The following is a 19,393-nucleotide window of genomic DNA, read 5'->3' as shown; positions in this document are numbered from 1 at the left end:
TCCAATGTACACACCCCTATTATGAAACGAATTACCTTTTATTTGAAAGCTATAACCTAATAATAGCCTAAGAATACGGGGAGGGGGAGGGAAAAGGGAATGGGTGGAGGGAGGGAGATTGGAGGGATCACTTCTGTGGTTTATCTTACAAGGGTACAAGTGAATCTTTCTAAGAGTAGAATATGAACATTTTAACACAATAACTAAGAAAATGACATGAAGGCTATGTAACCAGTTTGATGGAAGTGCTTTGGATTGTGTGTGAAAACACCACACTGTACTCCGGAAGTGCATTAATGTACATAGTTACCATTCAATTAAAAAGAAAAAAAAATTTTTTAAAAAGTTATCAATTTTGACAAAGTTGATTATTGGTGAATGATAAGTATTTACTATATTATTTTCTATGCTTTTCTGTATAGCTTTACCTTTTCCTGATAAAAATGCTAACAGAAAAAAACTACAATATACTTGTTCTAATGAAAGGCTGCCTCTGGAGGGAAGGGCTCAGATGAGGCAATGGTGGGAAGAAAAGGAGCAGGAGACCCTTTCTTTTCATTATGGGCGCCTCTTTACTATTTGATTTGTAATCTTGCCAATTTATACTTATAATACAAATATGTTTATTCGTTTCAATAAAAATGATCACATAGTAGAAAAGTTGGAGAATCATTTTACAGGTCCTAAATTCTTTAATGACTAGATCTTTTTTGACCTCATGTTCCTAAGTTTAGGTTCAGTGCCCAGCACAAATTGATACTAAGTACATATTTATTATTTTATTTCCTAAATATTATAGTCCACCTCATCTCTCTGTCTTATGATTACTGGCCACAAATTTACTGTGTTCCCTTGGACAAATCATTTATCTCTGTGCTACTTCAGATTGCTTGTTTTTCAAATGTCAGTAATAATGCCTGTCCTGCCTACTTTCCAAGGCTATTTTAAGTTTTAAATAAGAAAATAGGTGTCAATATACTCTTCTTGATAGTATACACAAATTGAAAAAATGTAGGAGACTACTGAAATACTGGGATGAATTCTCAAGAGAGCATATTATTGCTTGAACATCCGCAGACTATAGTTTTCCAGAACATTTTAGTGACCATAAAAAAATATTGGATTTTGGGCAGCACCTGTGGCTCAAAGGAGTAGGGCACTGGCCCCATGTGCTGGAGGTGGTGGGTTCAAACCCAGCCCCAACCAACAACTGCAAAAAAAAAAAAAAAAAATTGGATTTCCATATATTTTTCTTGAAACTTCTGAATATGACTTGTTAGTCTGGGATGTGGTGGTGATGGAGATGGGAGTTGGAGAGTGATATTTTGGGTAGAGATATTATGGGAACTGGTATCTTTCATCATAAAGACATTTTCTTAGAAAGAAATTTCTTAAGATGCCATGATGACACACTAACCAGTTTTTTGACAAAGGTTCCACTGAGCCAGTGACAAATCTTATTGTAGAGTAGTAAGTATAATACTTTTTACTTGACTTAAAACCATTTTGGCTCTAGGAAAGACCTAGCTCTCCCAAGAGTGGAGAGTGTAGGTGCTAAATAATCCTAGGAAGAGCAATGATTATACAAATATATTGGGCATTCTCCAAAGATTATGATTCTGATGTGAAACTACAAAGAGCTGGCCTAAAGAAGGAAGGAGAGAGTTAAGGAAGGAGGTCATCAAGTATTTGTTGGCACTGAATTAGTCACTTGGGTAATAAGTGTAATCAAAGATGAGACATGGTCCTTGCTTTCCAGGAATTTATAGGCTGAGACATTGTAACTTGGACACAACCAGCAGATTATCAACATGGGAGGAAATGAGACAGAAACATATGCACTAGTCATATTGGTCACATACAAAAGCCACACTTGTATAGTATATTATTTTTCTTTTAGATAAGAAGGTTCAAATGTTGTTGCTAGGCTTGAAGAAACTCTGTCCAGAAAGGGCATAAAAAGAGAAATCCCTTTCCTCAAGCTGTTGGAATAGTGATAGAGCACACACTTGCTGATTTATATCTCAGAGTGCCTCGAAATAATCCAAGTTGCCTCCCATAAATATAGGAAGTTCTCGCTTTACAATTTTATCATATTTCAAAAAACCCACTTGTCAGTCAGCTGTGAAAACCTCGGTGCATGTTTTCATATTGAAACAAATCCACAAATGGGGGTCATTTTTAACACTGGCCAAGAAGTGTTGTGCAAATCCATTTGGAATAAGAAATTATGATATTAATGGTATGTTAGCATCTGATCCCTAGGCATAACTATTTGTTTTTCTTGTGGAGTAGGGGGCACAGCCATAAAAATGCACCACTCAGATCTCTTGCTACACTGAGCATAACTTCAGCTACTGTCCTTCTGCTTTTACCACTGTGTTCATATTGAGGTCACACTTGCCCTGAGCTGTTTACAATCACTGAGCATGGTAACCAAGGATACTAAGGTAAGTCCATTCTAGCAAATCTAGGACTTCTGAAGAAAATTTTGGCTTGAGGACTTGCCATCAGCCTACTTAAACCCTTTTTTGGAAGTGTGTTGTAATCTAAGACTTGTTCTACCATATCCTTTTTTTTTTCTTCTCTCCATAGACACTAGTCTGGTCTGAAGGCTTTCTTTACCTTTACCAATTCCCTCCTGCCCCCAGTCAATCTCTAGCAAATCTAATCTGATTTTAGTATTGGCTTCTTGGAAGACTTAAATTACTACAAGTAATAGAGAAAATGGTCCATGAAAACAGGTAGTAAAATGTGGATTGGGGATTGGCTCAATCACCACCTAGCAGAGAAAACGGGGGCCATCCTGAGTGTAGTCGCTGGGCATGGATGAGTAGTCCCTGAAGGCTCATTTGCTAAAGATTTCAAATGGTGAACTGAGAAAATAGCCAGGTAGAGGGATGCAGCACAATAACTTAGGGATTTAAAAGAGAGAGAAGATGTTTACAAAGATAGCAGAGTTGCAGGTTACTGCAGAATTTTATTAAGGCCCTGAAGAAAAATAATGACAAACTAAGAGCAGTTAACAAGTAACTAATGGCTAAATGTGAGAGCCTTATGACTTTTCTGGTCATTAATTAATAAGCTGGTCATTATATTCTGAGGTAGAAGAACAGAAAACAGCAAAGCAGAAGACTTCAGTCTTATATCCAGATACCCGTGATTAAGCACCTTTGAAATCTAATCTGTAAGAGCTTCAGAGACATGTGAATGCACAATAAATGCTGGTCTGTTATGCTATCAAGGACATGATAGAAAAGCCCCAAATGCAGAAATACGGGATAGGGACATCTAGATAGACGCCTCAGATACTGGAGCCAAAGATCCTTATGAAGCCAAACTTAGAAGGTGACTCACCCTTCCCTAATAAAAGGTAGCACCTTCTCTGTGTTGCAAACTACTGTGAAGCCTCTTCCCTACAAGACAATGGTTGACCCCTCAGGAGCTACCCCCATCTTCTACCTACCTGGCTATCAGGCTTATAAGTAGGATGAAATCTCAGCATAACCCAACAAGAAAATGAAGACACCATGCAATCAAAGAGTTATGAGAATTAGCAGGGATGTATCAACGGGATCCAAGGATGTTCTCCTAGGATTGGATTTTGACGGTGCTTAATCAAGGGTATCAGGATGTAAGATTGAATAATCAAGAACTCAGTGGCTTTCAGTTGCACTCATGAGACTTGGGATTTAACACCCTGGAAAGGATCCCAGATGATGAGGCAAACTTTCTACTAGGGTGACTTTTAGAAGCCTGGAAAAAGTAAAAGTCATGTTGAGCAAAGTAAAAGTACCTGAGCTGCCCTAGCAGAGAATAGAGGGAGGTACATATAAGAGAACTTGAAGGAAGAGGCTGTGTTGGAATGGATATATTAAAAAGGCCAGAAGACTTAGCAGAGGATTATGTTTCAGGAAAGAGACCAAAAGCCACTATTCACTAAGACCATTGGGAATGTGCTGGTAAGAGAGGCACAGCATTACTAAAAAATTCAGTGATGGCTATTACCTGCAGGCCAGTTTGGATTTGTCAATAACCAGGAGGATTGAAGGTTATGAGGAGGGTGAGAGATAGAGCCCAGGTATCTGTGCTTAACTTCTAGAAGCCAAAAGTTGCAATTACCATAATGGCTAACAAGGTCACAGGGGTCAGCAACCAATGGAACTTGACTGATAGGGAGTGGTATATAGATGGTTACAGCAGGACATCTCTAGAAGCAAATAGATAGGCAGCCAATATGAGTGTTACTTAACATCTACAAGCATAAAAAAGATAAAAATGGATAAGTGGGAGACTGAGGATAGTGCTTTAATGAAAAGTGCCAATTCCTTGCTAGTTCTCGGCCCTGAGCCAATTTGCAGATCCAGAACTGAAAATCTGCCAGGTTTTTAAGAGTAAAATTACACCATTACATACTAAAATTATTCTTTTTCCTTATAGAGACCTATGGTCATTTACCCAGGTGACTATAAATTGAGAAAAAGAAAACACTGAGACATTTTGAGGAATATTTAATATAGGGTCTTAATGGATGGTGATACATAGAGACCCAAAATATTATCATGCCCTCCATATTAGAATTTATAAAGGTCAGATAATAAATGAAGTCCTAGAATTGTGCCTAATGCAAATAAGATGCCTATTACTTATTGATTAATTTGATTCACTACAAGAACACTTATGGAAAATAAGAAGAAAGAGTCCATCCTTGGACATGGCTACAAAAAAAAAAAAAAAAAAAAACTTCCATGTACTAATTCTAGAGAGAGAAGCATCATTAGCAAAAAGTATTGGATGTGAGAATTATTGCTAGGAGGCTGAGATTTTGAACAGGAATTTATTAGACACCAGAGGTTTCTAGGAAATACATGTATTATAAGAAGATTTTTTTAATTGTTGTAAAATATCAGAATATTATGGGAGTGCAAATGTTTTAGTTACATGAATTGTTTTTCTATAGTTTGAGTCAAAGTCATAAATGTACCCTTCATACAGGCAGTGTGTGTTGTACCAGTTACATGTGAATTTACTCCTCCCTTCTTGCTTCCTCTCTCCTGCTTGCTTTCTGTTGAGTTTTACTACCAAATGTGAACATGGGTGTTAATCACTTAGTTCCAGTTTAATAGTAAGTCCATGTGGTGTCTCTTTTTCCATTCTTGAAAAACTCCACTTAGAAAAATGGTCTCTAGGGTGGTGCCCGTGGCTCAAAGGGGTAGAGTGCAGGCCCCATATGATGGAGGTTGAGGGTTCAAATCCAGCCCCAGCCAAAAAAAAATCCAAAAAAAAAAAAATAGAGAAAAGAAAAGAAAAATGGTCTCTAGTTTCACCCAGGTTGTTGCAAAAGGTATTAGTTAACCATTTTTTATGGCTGAGTAGTGCTCCATGGTATACATTCACCACATTTTATTAATCCACTCATCTATTGATGGGCACTTGGGCTGATTCCATGTCTGAGAGGAGTTCTTCCATTTGGCTGAAGTAGCTCATGAGGCCAGCAAAGAATGATGTTTGATTAGGGACAATCTATTCCCTCATCTTGTGCAGGCCCTTTACTTCCACTTCACCTGACTCTATTTAAAAGTTTACTTATGGTGATTTGTTTCCAAGATCCTTGCCAGAGGCACAGGAACCTCCACTCAGTAGTGAAGAACATTCTGTATATCAGAAATATTTAGTTCAGTAGGAACATATACAAGAATCTATTCCTTTACAGTTTAAATATTTTTCTACTATAATATTATCTCCTTATATTTTCCTAGTATTTTTTCAAATAATGCTCTGGGCTTTTATTTTTCTACATCTCAGATACTATGGGTTCATCTCTCCATTAGTACACCAATAATCAGAGGACCAGTTCTTAGATTGGCTCTCTTTCTCTAAATTAGTTCACAAGGGTGGATAGGACTTAATCTTAGATAGTCTGCAATGATAAGTATCTCAATTATCCTGGTCTAGACACTTTTAGGACATAGAGTAATGGTTTCCCTATAATTTGTAGTTCGCTGCTCTGAGCCCAAATTTGTATGTGGAAATTGAGAATTTAATAATCTTCAAAAGACTTTAAAAACTTCTCTGGAAAAGGACATTTGGTAATATATACTCTGTATATGATATACTGTATATGTATATCAAAAGCTTTAAAAAGTATACATCCTTTGATTTAAAAACTCCACTCCTATAATTTTTTTTCGGCAAATACTATACTTTTGGGGATCATTTCTATAGTTTGTTACTAGAGAAGTCTCTCCGAATGTGTAGTGCACTGGAACTCAATTCTGATATGAGGACAATTAATGACCTAGTACATGGCAGGGGCTGGCGGAAGGGGTGAGCAGAGAGAGGGAAGGAGGGAGGGACATGGGAGGGTCACAGTGTGTGACATACTTTTTGGGGACAGGACACAATTATAAGAGGGACTTTACCTAACAAATGTAATCATTGTAACCTGGTTCTTTGTACCCTCAATGAATACCCAACAATAAAAGAAATTTTTTTTGCCTGCAGAAATTATACATAGTTAAATGCAAAAGTACATAAGAATGTTCATCATAGCTTTGTTTAATGGCAGAGACCAAGAAACAGTGAGACTGACTAAATGTCCAACAATAGGGGATGAATAAGTAAATTTATAGAATGGAATGCAATAAACACTATTGAATATATTTTTGACATGGGAAAAATATTAATACGTTGGTAAGTGAAAAATACCAGACTCCAAAACAATAAATACAATGTATTTTTATTGTAAAAAAATTCAACAAACAAATATTGCTGTGCTTTCAAAGTTTTCAGCATTAGCTGCAATTCTGAACTTTTAATCTTATTCTTGCCTTAATGGAGACCATTTAGATTAAAATCAATGTCAGGGAATTTGGATCATCTTTGGGATAAACAAATATATACATATTTTAAAATATTTTTGTATATCTGTATAGATATACACACCTTCATACACACATACACATATACAGTGAAGGCAGAGAGACAGCTAGGACCAAAATAGAAAAGAACAAAATGATCAAATGCCCTAATCATCTTTTACAGCTCTCTTTGGTGAGGCTAATATTCAAGAGAAAAATTCCTACTATCTCCTCCACATATGAAGCAGAAAGCAAAAGCAAGAGAGTCATAGATATTAAAATAACAACCACCACCAAAACAAAAAAATGGCATTATGTTTAATTAAGAAACAGGTATTGGCAGCTGAATACTCAGCCTTCTCTAGTGGGGTCAGTCTTCCCTTTTTGTACAAGAAGTAGCTAGGCTTTCCCTTTCCCCCTTACATTGCCCCATCTCCTTCATCTCCTCCTTGGAGTTCATTGAATAAGAATTTCCATTTTGTAGATATTTATATGATGATATTCATATTATAAATGGGAAAATTCTTGGTAATATTAATAGAATCCACAAGTGTCCAACACACACACTTTAGTGTTGTTAGTGATTTAGACTTCCACCTGTGGAGGGAATACAAAAGATTTCTTAGAGGAATGCGGAGAAATGACTGAATACTGAGTCTTTTATCCATACACTGAGAACTAAGCTAAACAGCCTACAAATTTGATAAAGTCAAAGTATTAAATGGAGCTGACTGAACATTCTTCATGTTTCCTTTTTTTTTTCCTTGCTACATCAGTCTGGAAGTATTCCATCACAGAATTACAATCTTGATTGCAGAAATGCACATGTGCACATGCACAGCTGATGCATGATCATCTTTATTATGTCTGGTTGATTTGCATAAAGTGCCTCAGAATGTTCTGGGATTGAACTAAGTAACAATGGAAGAGATCTAGCAGTTCCTCGTTTTTCTTTTTTCTTTTTCTTTTTTTTTTTTTTTTGAGACACAGTCTCACTTTGTCACCCTTGGTATAGTGCTGTGGTGCTATAGTTCACAGCAACCTGAGACTGGTGGGTTCAAGCCTCAGCCTCCCAAGTACATGGAGCTATAGATGCCCATCACAATGCCTGGCTATTTTTAGAGATGGGGTCTCACTCTTGCTTAGGCTGGTCTTGAACTCCTGAGCTTAGGCAATACACCCTCCTTGGCCTCCCAGGTTGCTGGTATTACAGGTGTGAGCCAGCATGCCAGGCATAGCAGTCCCTTCTTAACTAGGGTATGGCTTCTCTGGGAGAAAGAAACAATCTCATTCTTACATAAGGGTATTTTAGATGAAACATGATCACTGTATTATTATGGGATCAGAGCCAGTGATTCTCAAGTCTAGTTGGGGCAAAGGAAATCTATGATGAAACCCAAAATTTCTGACTTTAGTTGGTGTCTAAAGAGCAAATCAGTGGAACAACGTCAGAACTTAAAATTCTGAAAACCTAAGCAACAATAACCACAGGGAAAGAGTACTGGAGTAGGAGCTTCTGTTAATTCTTTACTAAGAATACTTTGTCACCTATTTCTCTTCACTTAATACTCTGTCTAGGCAATCTGATCCATCCCTTATGGCTTTACCCCATAACTGTATACTAATATTTTAGTCCTAAATTAAATCTCCAATCCAGGGTTCTTGTGTAAGTCCAGACTATTCATATCAATCATCTCTATCTGATTGACTCATGGGAATTCCAAATGGTACATGTAAAAGATAAACACATTAGCCACCCCAATTAATCTATTTCTTTTCTTAAATTTCCTAATTTCATGAATCACATAGTCACTTCTCAGTAACTCTAGAAATTATCCTACATTCCTCCCTTTTTATACCTTCTATAACCAAAGCTGGTCATCAAACTAAACCTTTTCCGGATTTGTCCTTCTTCCATCCCTGCCACCACTACCCTAATTCAAGTCACTATGTCATTTACTCAAATTGCTGCCACAGCCTTCCCATTTAGCACCTTTTAATCCTATTGCACCTTTAATCAATATAATTTGGGGAAGTGTTCTAGATTAAAGAAAACTAAATGTAAGCATGATCCTTGCTTGGATTCAGAATTAGTGGGGGTTAGAGCGTAGGAATAGTTAGCACAGACATTATTAGGGTAATTAGGAAAATTAGGATATATACTGTGTATTAGATGATATTGAATCAATACATGTCAAGTGTCTTAGCTGTAGTAATGGCAGTGTGGTTATTTAGGAGAATGCTCCTGTTGCTAGGAGAAGCATGCTAAGGAGTGAAATGTGATGTCTATAACTTATCCTCAAATAATTCAGCAAAAATTACATGGATAGATAACTGATAAAGAGAAAAGGCAAATGCGGAAAAATATAAACATTGATTAATCTTCCAACTTTCCTTCATGTTTAAAAATTTTCAAAATAAAAATCTGTGCCCATTTCATTGTGGGCAAGGGACTTGAACAGAAGCTTCTCTGAAGAAGATAGGTGCATGGCACACAGACACATGAAAAAATGCTCATCATCTTTAATCATCAGAGAAATGCAAATCAAAACCACTTTGAGATATCGTCTAACTCCTGTAAGACTGGCTCACATAACAAAATCCCACAACTATAGTTGTTGGCGTGGATGTGGAGAAAAGGGAACACTTCTGCACTACTGGTGGGAGTGCAAGCTAATATATCCCTTTTGGAAAGAAATATGGAGAATATTCAGGAATCTAAAAGTAGATCTGCTGTTTGATCCTGCAATTCCTCTACTAGGTGTATATCCAAAAGACCAAAAATCACTTTATAACAAAGATATTTGCACCAGATTGTTCATTGCAGCTCAATTCATAATAGCCAAGTCATGGAAGAATCCCAAATGCCCACTGACCCATGAATGGATTAATAAATTGTGGTATATGTATACCATGGAATATTATGCAGCCTTAAAAAAGATGGACACTTTACCACTTTTACATTTACATGGATGGAGCTGGAACATATCCTTCTTAGTAAAGTATCTCAAGATTGGAAGAAAAAATATCCTGTGTACTCAGTACTATGATGAAACCAATTTATAATCACTTACACTTTCATATGAAGAATAGATCACAACTATGGCCCCAGATGAAGGAGGGGGGAATCAGAAGGGAGGGGGAAGTCAGATCAAGGGAGGGTACATAATGCAAGGGTACATGTCAGATCTATTAGTATAAATAAACACAATAATTAAGTAAACAAGATGAGGTATATATTAATCAGTGTGATGTAAGCATTCCTAATTCTATATGAAATCAGCACATTGTACCCCATAAATGCATTAATGTATACATGAAAAAAAAAATCTGTGGAGAAAAAAAAAAGAAAACAGCCAGTCACCATTGCTAAACTGTATACATACATCTTCCAGGTTATAAAAACAACTTGAAGTTCTTGGAGATTAAAAAATAAATGGTTGGGAGGTCATCAAGGTTAAATTACTAAAGCCATTTACTCCCATCCCTGACAATTGGGTAGGCTTAATTTGTAAGTAAGCACAATAACACAAGTTAACCCAAGACTTAAAAAGATATAGAAATGGGGAGATATTTCAATAGACAAATTAAATTCAAACCAACAGGTTTTTTTTTATACATACAAGAATATAAAAACATGTAAACTGTCATCAAATATTCATAATAACCAAATAATATTCTTACCTTCATTTTAGAGATAAGAAACCAAGGGAAAATTAAACTGAATTATATCCCTAGAGTTTTTATAACTGTCAAACAAATAAGGTACAATATTATGTGATACTAGAGATTTTCAAAGAGTAAAGCTTTTTGAAAACAAGACAGTTTTCAGTTTTGTTTCTTTTCTATTAGCATTATTAATTTGCTGCTTTCCTCTATAATGTGGTCCCCAACCCTCTAGCAGTGGAATGGTGCTAGTCTATGGATCCAAGTTCTGTTAGGAACCAGGCTGCGCAGCAAGAGGTGAGCAGCAGGCCAAGCACCAGAAGCTTCACCAGTATTTATAGCCACTCCTCATTGCTTACATCACTGCCTGAGCTCCACCACCTGTCAGATCAGCAGCTGCATTAGATTCTCCTAGGAACCCTACTGTGAATTGCACATTAGAGGGATCTAGGTGGTATGTTCCTTATGACATTTTAATGCCTGATGATCTGACGTGGAGCTGAGGTGGTGATGCTAGCATTGAGTAGCAACTGTTAATACATATTATCATTACCAGAGGGGTTTGACTGCACAGAAAACATGATAAATCAATTACTTACAGACTCACATCAAAGCACCACCCCACACCCCAGTCTATGGAAAAACTGTCTTCCATGAAACTGGTCCTTGATGCCAAAGTGACTGGGGACTGCTGCTCTATATTTTCTTTTGCCTTACAACAAAATATTTTTTAAAAAATAAAAACAACTCTATCTTAAGTCCTAATAAAATCCCTATTGCACTGAGGAGACCAACCTGGAAGTTCTGTATGAATGAGTCCTTGTTTCTTGTCCTTCCTGCCTAACTACTTGTACCTACTTATATGTGCAGATTCTCTCATTCCATCAAGATTTCTTGGCAATAGTTTAACATAAGGGAATTAAATACTTGGCCCTCTGTAGCACAGATATGCTTAATACAAGCATATTAGACACAACATCACCCAAGATCAAATCTACACATAGAAGGAGTCAAGAGATTCATTTTGTTACGACTTCTTTCTAATTTGGTCTTGAGGTTTCTCTCTTGAGAGTGGCCATAATCCAAGATAGTCATTCTCTAGGAGAGCCCTAAGTGGGAGGATGCTCTCTCAGTTGTGTTCAGGTTTGTCATTCAGGTGAGACACAGAGAAGGCAGCACAACCAAACCCACAAAATTACAGAAGCATTTAATTAGAGATGCTAGCACAAATGGGGTGCCCATGAGGACTAATGGGAAATCTGGAGACTGAAGAGTGCTCAATCAGAGAACAGAGGGGGAGAGGGAGAGAGGAGGTGGAGGGAGAGGGAGAGAGGACATGGGTGGGGAGAGGGAGAGAAGAGACGAGGGGTGGGGAGAGAGAGAGAGAGAGACCTGTGGGACAAAACCTTTATTGGGATTCAGGCTATTACTCAAGTAGTTTCCTCTGGAAAGTTCTAATTAATCATGGGGCTTTAGGGCAAGCATGTATGAGTTCTGTAGGGGTACACTACAGAAGTCAAATAGTTTGTATCTAGCTCTCCTATAGGGAAGTAGTCACCAAGAGGTAGTTATATATGTAGATATCTGGACAAACTACATTGAGGAACTGGGAGAAGTCATAGAACTGAAAACTGTGTCAAGGGTGCTTGAGCTCTGCTTTTGGTATGAGAAAGTTAGATTTACATTCAAAATTAATACTGAAGTAAGAGAAAATTATAAGAATTCAGTATGCTTATTCCATATTGGCTTCTGGGTAAATCCTTTATCCTCACTAAGCCTCATTTGCTTATGTATAAAGGTGGTAATCAAATGAGATCTCCAATGTTCATCTTCTCTCTCTTCTCAATTTCCATGAATTTATGAAGTTGTTCTAGATAAATTACAAGGGAGATTAAATTCTGATAGAGAAGAGGTTTTCTCCTCTTAGTAGAAATCATCTTAAATAAGTTGTGAAACTCAAATAAAGGATAAAGTTCTAAATTACAGGTTTAATGGACTTCACTTATGATACGACAGAAATGCAAGATGAGTCATCTTGGAGATTCATATCCAGTGATAAATGAATATCTAAATAACATCATGAAACTTTTTAACTGAGAGATTAATGTTAAGCTATGGTATGAAATTCAGTTCCTATTTTGGTTACTGGGAAGAACACAGGCTTAGGAGCAGTGATTCTATGTGAATGTGCTAATGTGAAATGTACCCCACAAGGGGAAAAATTAGTTTCATAGTGTTTCATTTTCTGTCATTTGTTAGATGCAGTGACGAACCATTAAAATCTCTGGGAAAGACTAGTGCCTGAAATCTCTAATAAAGGAATACCTTGAACTCATTCGCTTTCTCTCTTTCTACCGAAGACTCAGAGCTCCTTTCACACACTGAAACTGACAGTGGGTGGGATGGCATCAGTTATCATTAAACTAGAGAAAGAAACCCTCCCATAAGTTCAGCTCACTCAATGTGAACAGTCGGAGCACAAATAAGAAAAGGTACCACACACACACAAAAAAAAGGTATCACTTTCCACCTTTATTCAGGGTGGGAGTTCAGACAAGTAGTAATACTAGAAAAAACTAATGTATTTACACATGCCATGGTCTCTGCTCTACCCACTTAAGCCCTAACAGGGTATTATTTTGAGAATTAGAAAATTAATATGAATTGTTCAAAACATTTCATTTGGTAATGTGTTACTAGATGTTCAGAAGCAAAACTAGTAGGGATCATTTAAGACCTTCATTCATTTGTCTATTCAATCAACATTTATTGAATACTAGCCATAGCATGCAGTGAATAAGGTAAAGGGAACATCACATGAATAAGACAGAGTTCCTGCTCTCAAAAAACTCACAACCTAGAAAACAGCTCTAATACTGACCTTTAGTTGTATTTCTCTGTAACTCCAAACCACTGGAGTTAACTTGTGTCTTTACCAAGAGGCTGTCATCAAAGGGTAGGAAGTTGTCTACTTTGGAAGAGATGGACTAGAGAACCACACATTATTTACAACCATAGTGGTCTCCCCATAATATGCTCTTTTCTTCTTCAAGATAAAATTTTCTGAGAAAATATTTTAAAATAACTTGGACTTGACATTTCCCTCCCTCCCATGAGAATGAAAGAGGGGGAAGGAGGGAGAAAGAAAGGGGAAGAAACAGTGTATGTAGGAAAACAGAAACAGAAGGTGGTTCTGAGATCCATTTACAAAGTGCTCAGAAAGGAAGCAATATATTCTTTCTAACCAATTATGGGCAGTTTAGGAACTGATGGAAATTTGCAAAGTGCTGATATAAAAGTGAAACCATTGTCAAGCACAAAAGATTGAAAATCTCTAATTCTTAGAGAAAATTCAGTTTACCAACTAGTGCTAGCAATGATTAATGTGTAATAAATAGCTAAATTTTAATTAGGAACGTTTTTAATTTTATTTAAGTATTATATTTTTTTCATTCTTGCTCATTGTTGTAATTTTTCACACATAAAATAATAGTAGGAAAATCACAGGTGCATTTGAGTTTGTTATATCAATAAAAAGTTCTTAATGAAAATTATAAATCAACAGGATTTTTGCTTTAGAACTTTCATTTCAACTATGTAAGAGAAGATGGATTAGGAGTTAGAGAGTAGAGAAGGGTTTGATATAGAAGAGGATATTATTATAATACTATAGATAAGAGAGGTTTGGGATTGGTTAGGTAGAGAAGATTAAAAAAAAACAATATAACTGCAAGTTTTCAATAATAGAGGGGTTTATGAGTGATAATATGTTTAAAATAAATACATCTTAAAATGCAGCAAAATTTCTTAGGTCTTTACTCAAATACCTCTTTTTCAGCAAAGACTTCTATAGCAGGAAACAAAAAAATAGAAGGATCAATGTACCATTTCCTCTTCCTATAAAGACAGGAGGACATTTCCTGGCTTCCTTGTAGTTAGGGTGGGAGCATGTGACTTAGTTTTGGGAAACAGGAATGTACAGGAGTGATGCATCACTTCCAGGCGAAGGCATTTGCTGGACACTGATCTGTCTACATATTCTTCTGTCCCTAGATATAACAAACATGTCTATGTGACAGCACTGCGATATGGAGGAAGTCTGGAAGCCTGGAAGCCTGACTCACAGATTGAGGTGATGAAATCACCTATATCAATGCCTATGCATAAAAACTGAACTCTTGTTGAGCTAAACCACTGATATCTAGATTTAGTGCTTATTTTGATTAGTACCCCTTGCTGGGCTACCAATTGTAAAATTTCCACAGCCTCTGCCCACTCCCCCCCAAAACAGACACTCACATATCCTCAACACATACATACTTCTTGTCCTTCTCTCTTGTTTTTTTTTCCTTTAGCACTTGTCACTCTATAACTTACATTTTACCTATTTATATTATTTATTATCTGCCTTCTCCAGTTGAATATAAGCTACATAAGGGCATGGATCTGTGTGTATGTGGTTCACTGTTATAACTTCAGTGATATAGTGCTTAGAACATGGTAGGCACTCAACAGGTATTTGTTGGCTAAATGAATAAAAAGATGTTTAGTTCTGTCTGAAAAACATACCTCAATTGGAGAGTGGGCAGCTGTGAATGGAGGTACGAGAAATCTGTAGATGTATACTTGGGACACATCAAAGTGGTCAAAGTGGCATAGTTAAAGTCATAAGAATGAGTTACTTGAGAGGATGGATGTTGCAGTTTGGTTCTTCAAGAGTAAAAACTGAATAAGGGTCTAGATGTTTAAGGATTAACACCTTTGTAAGGAAGGTAAGGAAGTAGACTGGACAGAAAAGTCAAACTGTAGTATATGATAAAAACACCTCAGTCAACTCTGAAGCAAATACTGCTTCTCAGAGTTGTCCTGAACTATACCAGTGTGTTTGGACTTCTGTAGTCCCATTTCATTCGGTCACTGATGAGGGCTGCCCTGAGTAGGACTGGCCTTGAAGAAGGCGGCTCTGTGCAGGTAAGGCAGATCCTTAAAAGTGGTCAGCTGGGGGGCTATCTGCTAACCTCACTGCTACAGATGGGTAGAACTTAATTTTTGTGAAGGAAAATTTCAGCAGTACAAGTCCATATCTGACATAAATGGGAAAAGAAGAATAAGCTAATGACTAGGGCTGCTGGATGTCACAAATACAAGTGCAAGATGCCCTGTCAAGTTGGAACTTCAGATAAACAATGAATAAGTTTTTAATATAAGTTAATCCCATGTGTTTGGAACACATTTATGCTATAAAAACAATTCAAATTTAACTGGATGTCCTGTGTTTATTTGCAACCCTATGAAGTCAGGGTAGAGCCACAGTGGTTAGAAGAAAAGTAAGTGAAATTGTCAAAAAAAAATAAGAGGAAGTCATAGAAAGATCCAAGAGGGAAGGTGAAGTAATAGCATTGAGATCCAAAAAAAGAGAGGTGGTTTTCAAAATAATTAAGTGTTTGACAGAATTTCCTACTTTTTAAGGCAGTATAGTATTCCACTGTGTGTATATACATACCACATTTTCTTTATCCATCATCCACTGATGAACACTAGGTTGCTGCCATATTTTAGCAACTATGGATAATGTGGAAATAAACACAAGAATGCAGGTATCTCTTCAAAATATCAATTTCAATTCCTTTGGATATATACCCAGAAGATGGAAATGGATGACATTATGTTAAGTGAAATAAATCAGGAACAAAGAGACAAATACTATATTATCTCACTTATACTGAAGTCTAAAAAAGAAATAGAAAGTAGAAAAGTGGTTATCAGAGGTCAAGGGGTAGAAGGAGGGATGAGGAAAGGGACTTCTTATCAAAGGGTACAAAGTAATAATTAGACTTCAGAAATAAGTTTTAGTGATCTATTACACTATATGGTGATCACAGGTAATTATAGTGTAATGTATATTTCAAAATTGCTAAAAGAATAGATTTTTAATATTGTCATCACAAAAAGTGATAACTTGGTAGGGTATGGATATGTTAATTAGCTTGATTGAAAATTTCTACAATGTACACATAAAAATAAAGATGACAAAGGAAGATAAAGACTGAAAGTGTACTTCAGTGACTCAGAGACTCTACCCAAAGGAAAATAAATCATTTATCAAAAAGATACCTGCACTCGAATGTTTATTACAGCAAAATTCACAATTGCAAAAATGTAGGTGGAATAAACCCAAATGCCCATCAATTCACAAGTGGATTAACAAAATGTAGTATATGTATACCATATAGTACTATACAGTCATTAAAAAAAAGACTAATTTTTATGCCTTTTGCAGGAATTTGTATGGAACTAGAGACCATTATCCTAAGTGAAGTAGCTCAAGAATGGAAAAACAAATACCACACATATGTTCTAATTAATTGGAACTAACCAACAGGCATACTTGTGCAGAGGGAAGTAAAGTGATTGGAAATTAAGAATGGAGAGGGGGAAGAAGGGGAGGGGTGAAAACCTACCTATTGGGTACAATGAACACCTCTCAGATAATGTGTGTATTTATGTCCCTGACTTAAGCATTACAAAAGTTATTCATGTAACAAAACCATTTGTGTCCCCTTTATTTTAAAATAAAACTTTTAATAAAGCTCTTTCCAAAGTAGTGGACTGGCTGGGCATGGTGGTTCACACCTGTAATCCCAGCATTTCTGGAGGCTGAGGCAGGAGTCACTTGAGTCCAGGAGTTTGAAACCAACCCGGACCATATTGCAAGACCTTGTCCCTACAAAAAATTAAGAAAAATAAGTAATTATCCTGGCATGGTGCATGTGCCTTATAGTCCTAGCTTCTTGAGAGGCTGAAGGGGGGAGATTAGCGCACGAGTTCCAGGTTACAGTGAGGTATGGTCATGCCACTGCACTCCAGCCTGGTGACAGAGGAGACCCTATCTCTACAGAAACACAAAACAATGGCCTTTAGTGTCAATTGATATCAAGAACGGCAGAACACAGCAAACACATTGGAGGGTAGGGGTGGCTGGGTATGTCAAATTAGATGTGGTAGGGCATGCTTTGCCACCAGATGGCACTCATAGTTCTTTTTTATTTCTGAGTTTCTATAAATAAACATTCTGCAACATTTTTATTGTCACAGAACAAAGAAACTATCATGTTTCATAATTCATCTATAGTCTTGTGTTTCATGTGTTATTTTCCCACAAATTATCATTGCTTTTCCCTTTAGAACATGAAGATATAATGAATGCTAGAATTTACTGAAGGGCAGGGAGGGGGGCATTAGAACCTGGAGAAAGGAACAAATGCAATGCTATTGCAGATACTCAGTACAAAGCCTTAGCAAGATGCTACTGGATTTTGACAATCAGTTGATGACTGCTGAACATCAAGAAAACTAAGAATATAGTGATAGAAGTGCAAGCCAGACTGCCTGGTGATGAGGACTGAGAATACCCTGAGAAAGTAGACACAGTGAATATAGTCTATCCAGGCGTCCTCAAACTACGCCCATGGGCCACATGCAGCCCACCTAGGACATTTATCTGGCCCACCAGGTGTTTTGCTGCCACTGCCTGTCCTGCTTAGCAGTCTACTCGTCCTGGGCCCCACAGTCCAGCCCTCCAACGGCCTGAGGGACAGTGAACTGGCCCCCTGTTTAAAAAGTTTGACGACCCCTGGTAGCACATCCACTGTGAGAGAAAGGAGGGAAAATAGGTGAACTTTTTCCTTTTAAAGAATTCTTTTCCAAATAAGTGTTTGTTTGACTTATATATAAGTTTCAAATATTTGACCTAAATACCTATAAAATAGCAGTTATCTCACACACACAAAAAATCTCTATAAAAGAAATATAACTGTGTCACAGAGATATTTCTACTTAAATACACCTTTTAGTCCTTCAATATTATAGCACTTATTTATTTTCAAAATAATTTCATAAATATTTGTTATATTATATAGCCCATTAAGTGAATGTTTGAACCACTCATGGTCTGTAAAGATCTTCAGATTTGCCAAACATTGTACAACTAAACAAAAACAGAGCTATAAGTTAAAGTTTTCTGATCCCATAATCCTACTGAATTATTCTTTTTGCCACTTGTTTTCTAGTTCAAATTTCCTGCTCATTATCAACTTTATTTTTCCAGCATGCAGCAAATGATAATGGCTTTTTGAAATTACCCTGTTTGAATAGTTTCTATGCTATCTCAGATATGTAACAGTTAAAAGTTACCTGTTTCCAAAACAGAAGGGGAAAATATGCTTGTTATTTTCACTGTGTACAACTGAGTATAAATGAGCTGAACTGAAAGGAAGAACTTAGAAATTACAGTACTGTTGCAGAGATAAAATCCTGTACTTACTGTTTCAGCTGGATAGGCACTTTTACTAAAGTATAGTCCTGCCATACAATCCAAAAGTTTCTTTTTGGCCAATAAAAGTGATCTTTAACCATTCATTTCTCTCTCTTTTTTACAAATCATCAAGGTGAAAATAGTATCAAGTGTCTGTATTTGTATAAATTTAAGCAAAATCTGATACCTTTCAACATAAGGAAGAATGAAACTAAGACAACTTTAGCTTTCTTCTTCCCATTTACTTCTCTTACCCCAAATATTAAAAAAAAAATATGGTTGAGGGGCTTTCTACAGCTAGTTCACCAATAACTCCATATAAGCAAAACAAAAGAAAACTTCAAACTCTATGGGAAACAGCCTTCTTACTGAGTTGGAAAGAATAAAGGATATTTTTGAACTTCCAAGTGTCTGAAAACATCATGTCTGTGAAGTGTGATTGGTATTCTTATGCATTTAAAAGGATCTAATGAAGCCCAGCCCCACACAAATTCCTACTAAAAATGAAGACCGGGAAATAGTTCCCACCACCCAGGGGTAAGAGTGGTGGTTA

General features: G+C 36.7%; 1 protein-coding gene and 1 pseudogene across 3 annotated transcripts in view; one reads left to right on the top strand and one right to left on the bottom strand.

The window, feature by feature from the left end:
* HPSE2 (heparanase 2 (inactive)) overlaps window positions 1-19,393 on the bottom strand; it is an 807,441-nt gene that overhangs the window by 296,233 nt on the left and 491,815 nt on the right. The window lies entirely within an intron of this gene.
* LOC111724342 lies at window positions 6,195-6,285 on the top strand (annotated as a pseudogene).

The sequence above is a fragment of the Otolemur garnettii genome, unplaced genomic scaffold (genome assembly GCF_000181295.1).
Source record: "Otolemur garnettii isolate 467f Iridium unplaced genomic scaffold, OtoGar3 scaffold00021, whole genome shotgun sequence".
In the NCBI taxonomy this organism is placed as follows: Eukaryota; Metazoa; Chordata; class Mammalia; order Primates; family Galagidae; genus Otolemur; species Otolemur garnettii.
Note: the sequence above shows the minus strand (reverse complement) of the source record. Positions and strands in the feature narration are given on the sequence as shown.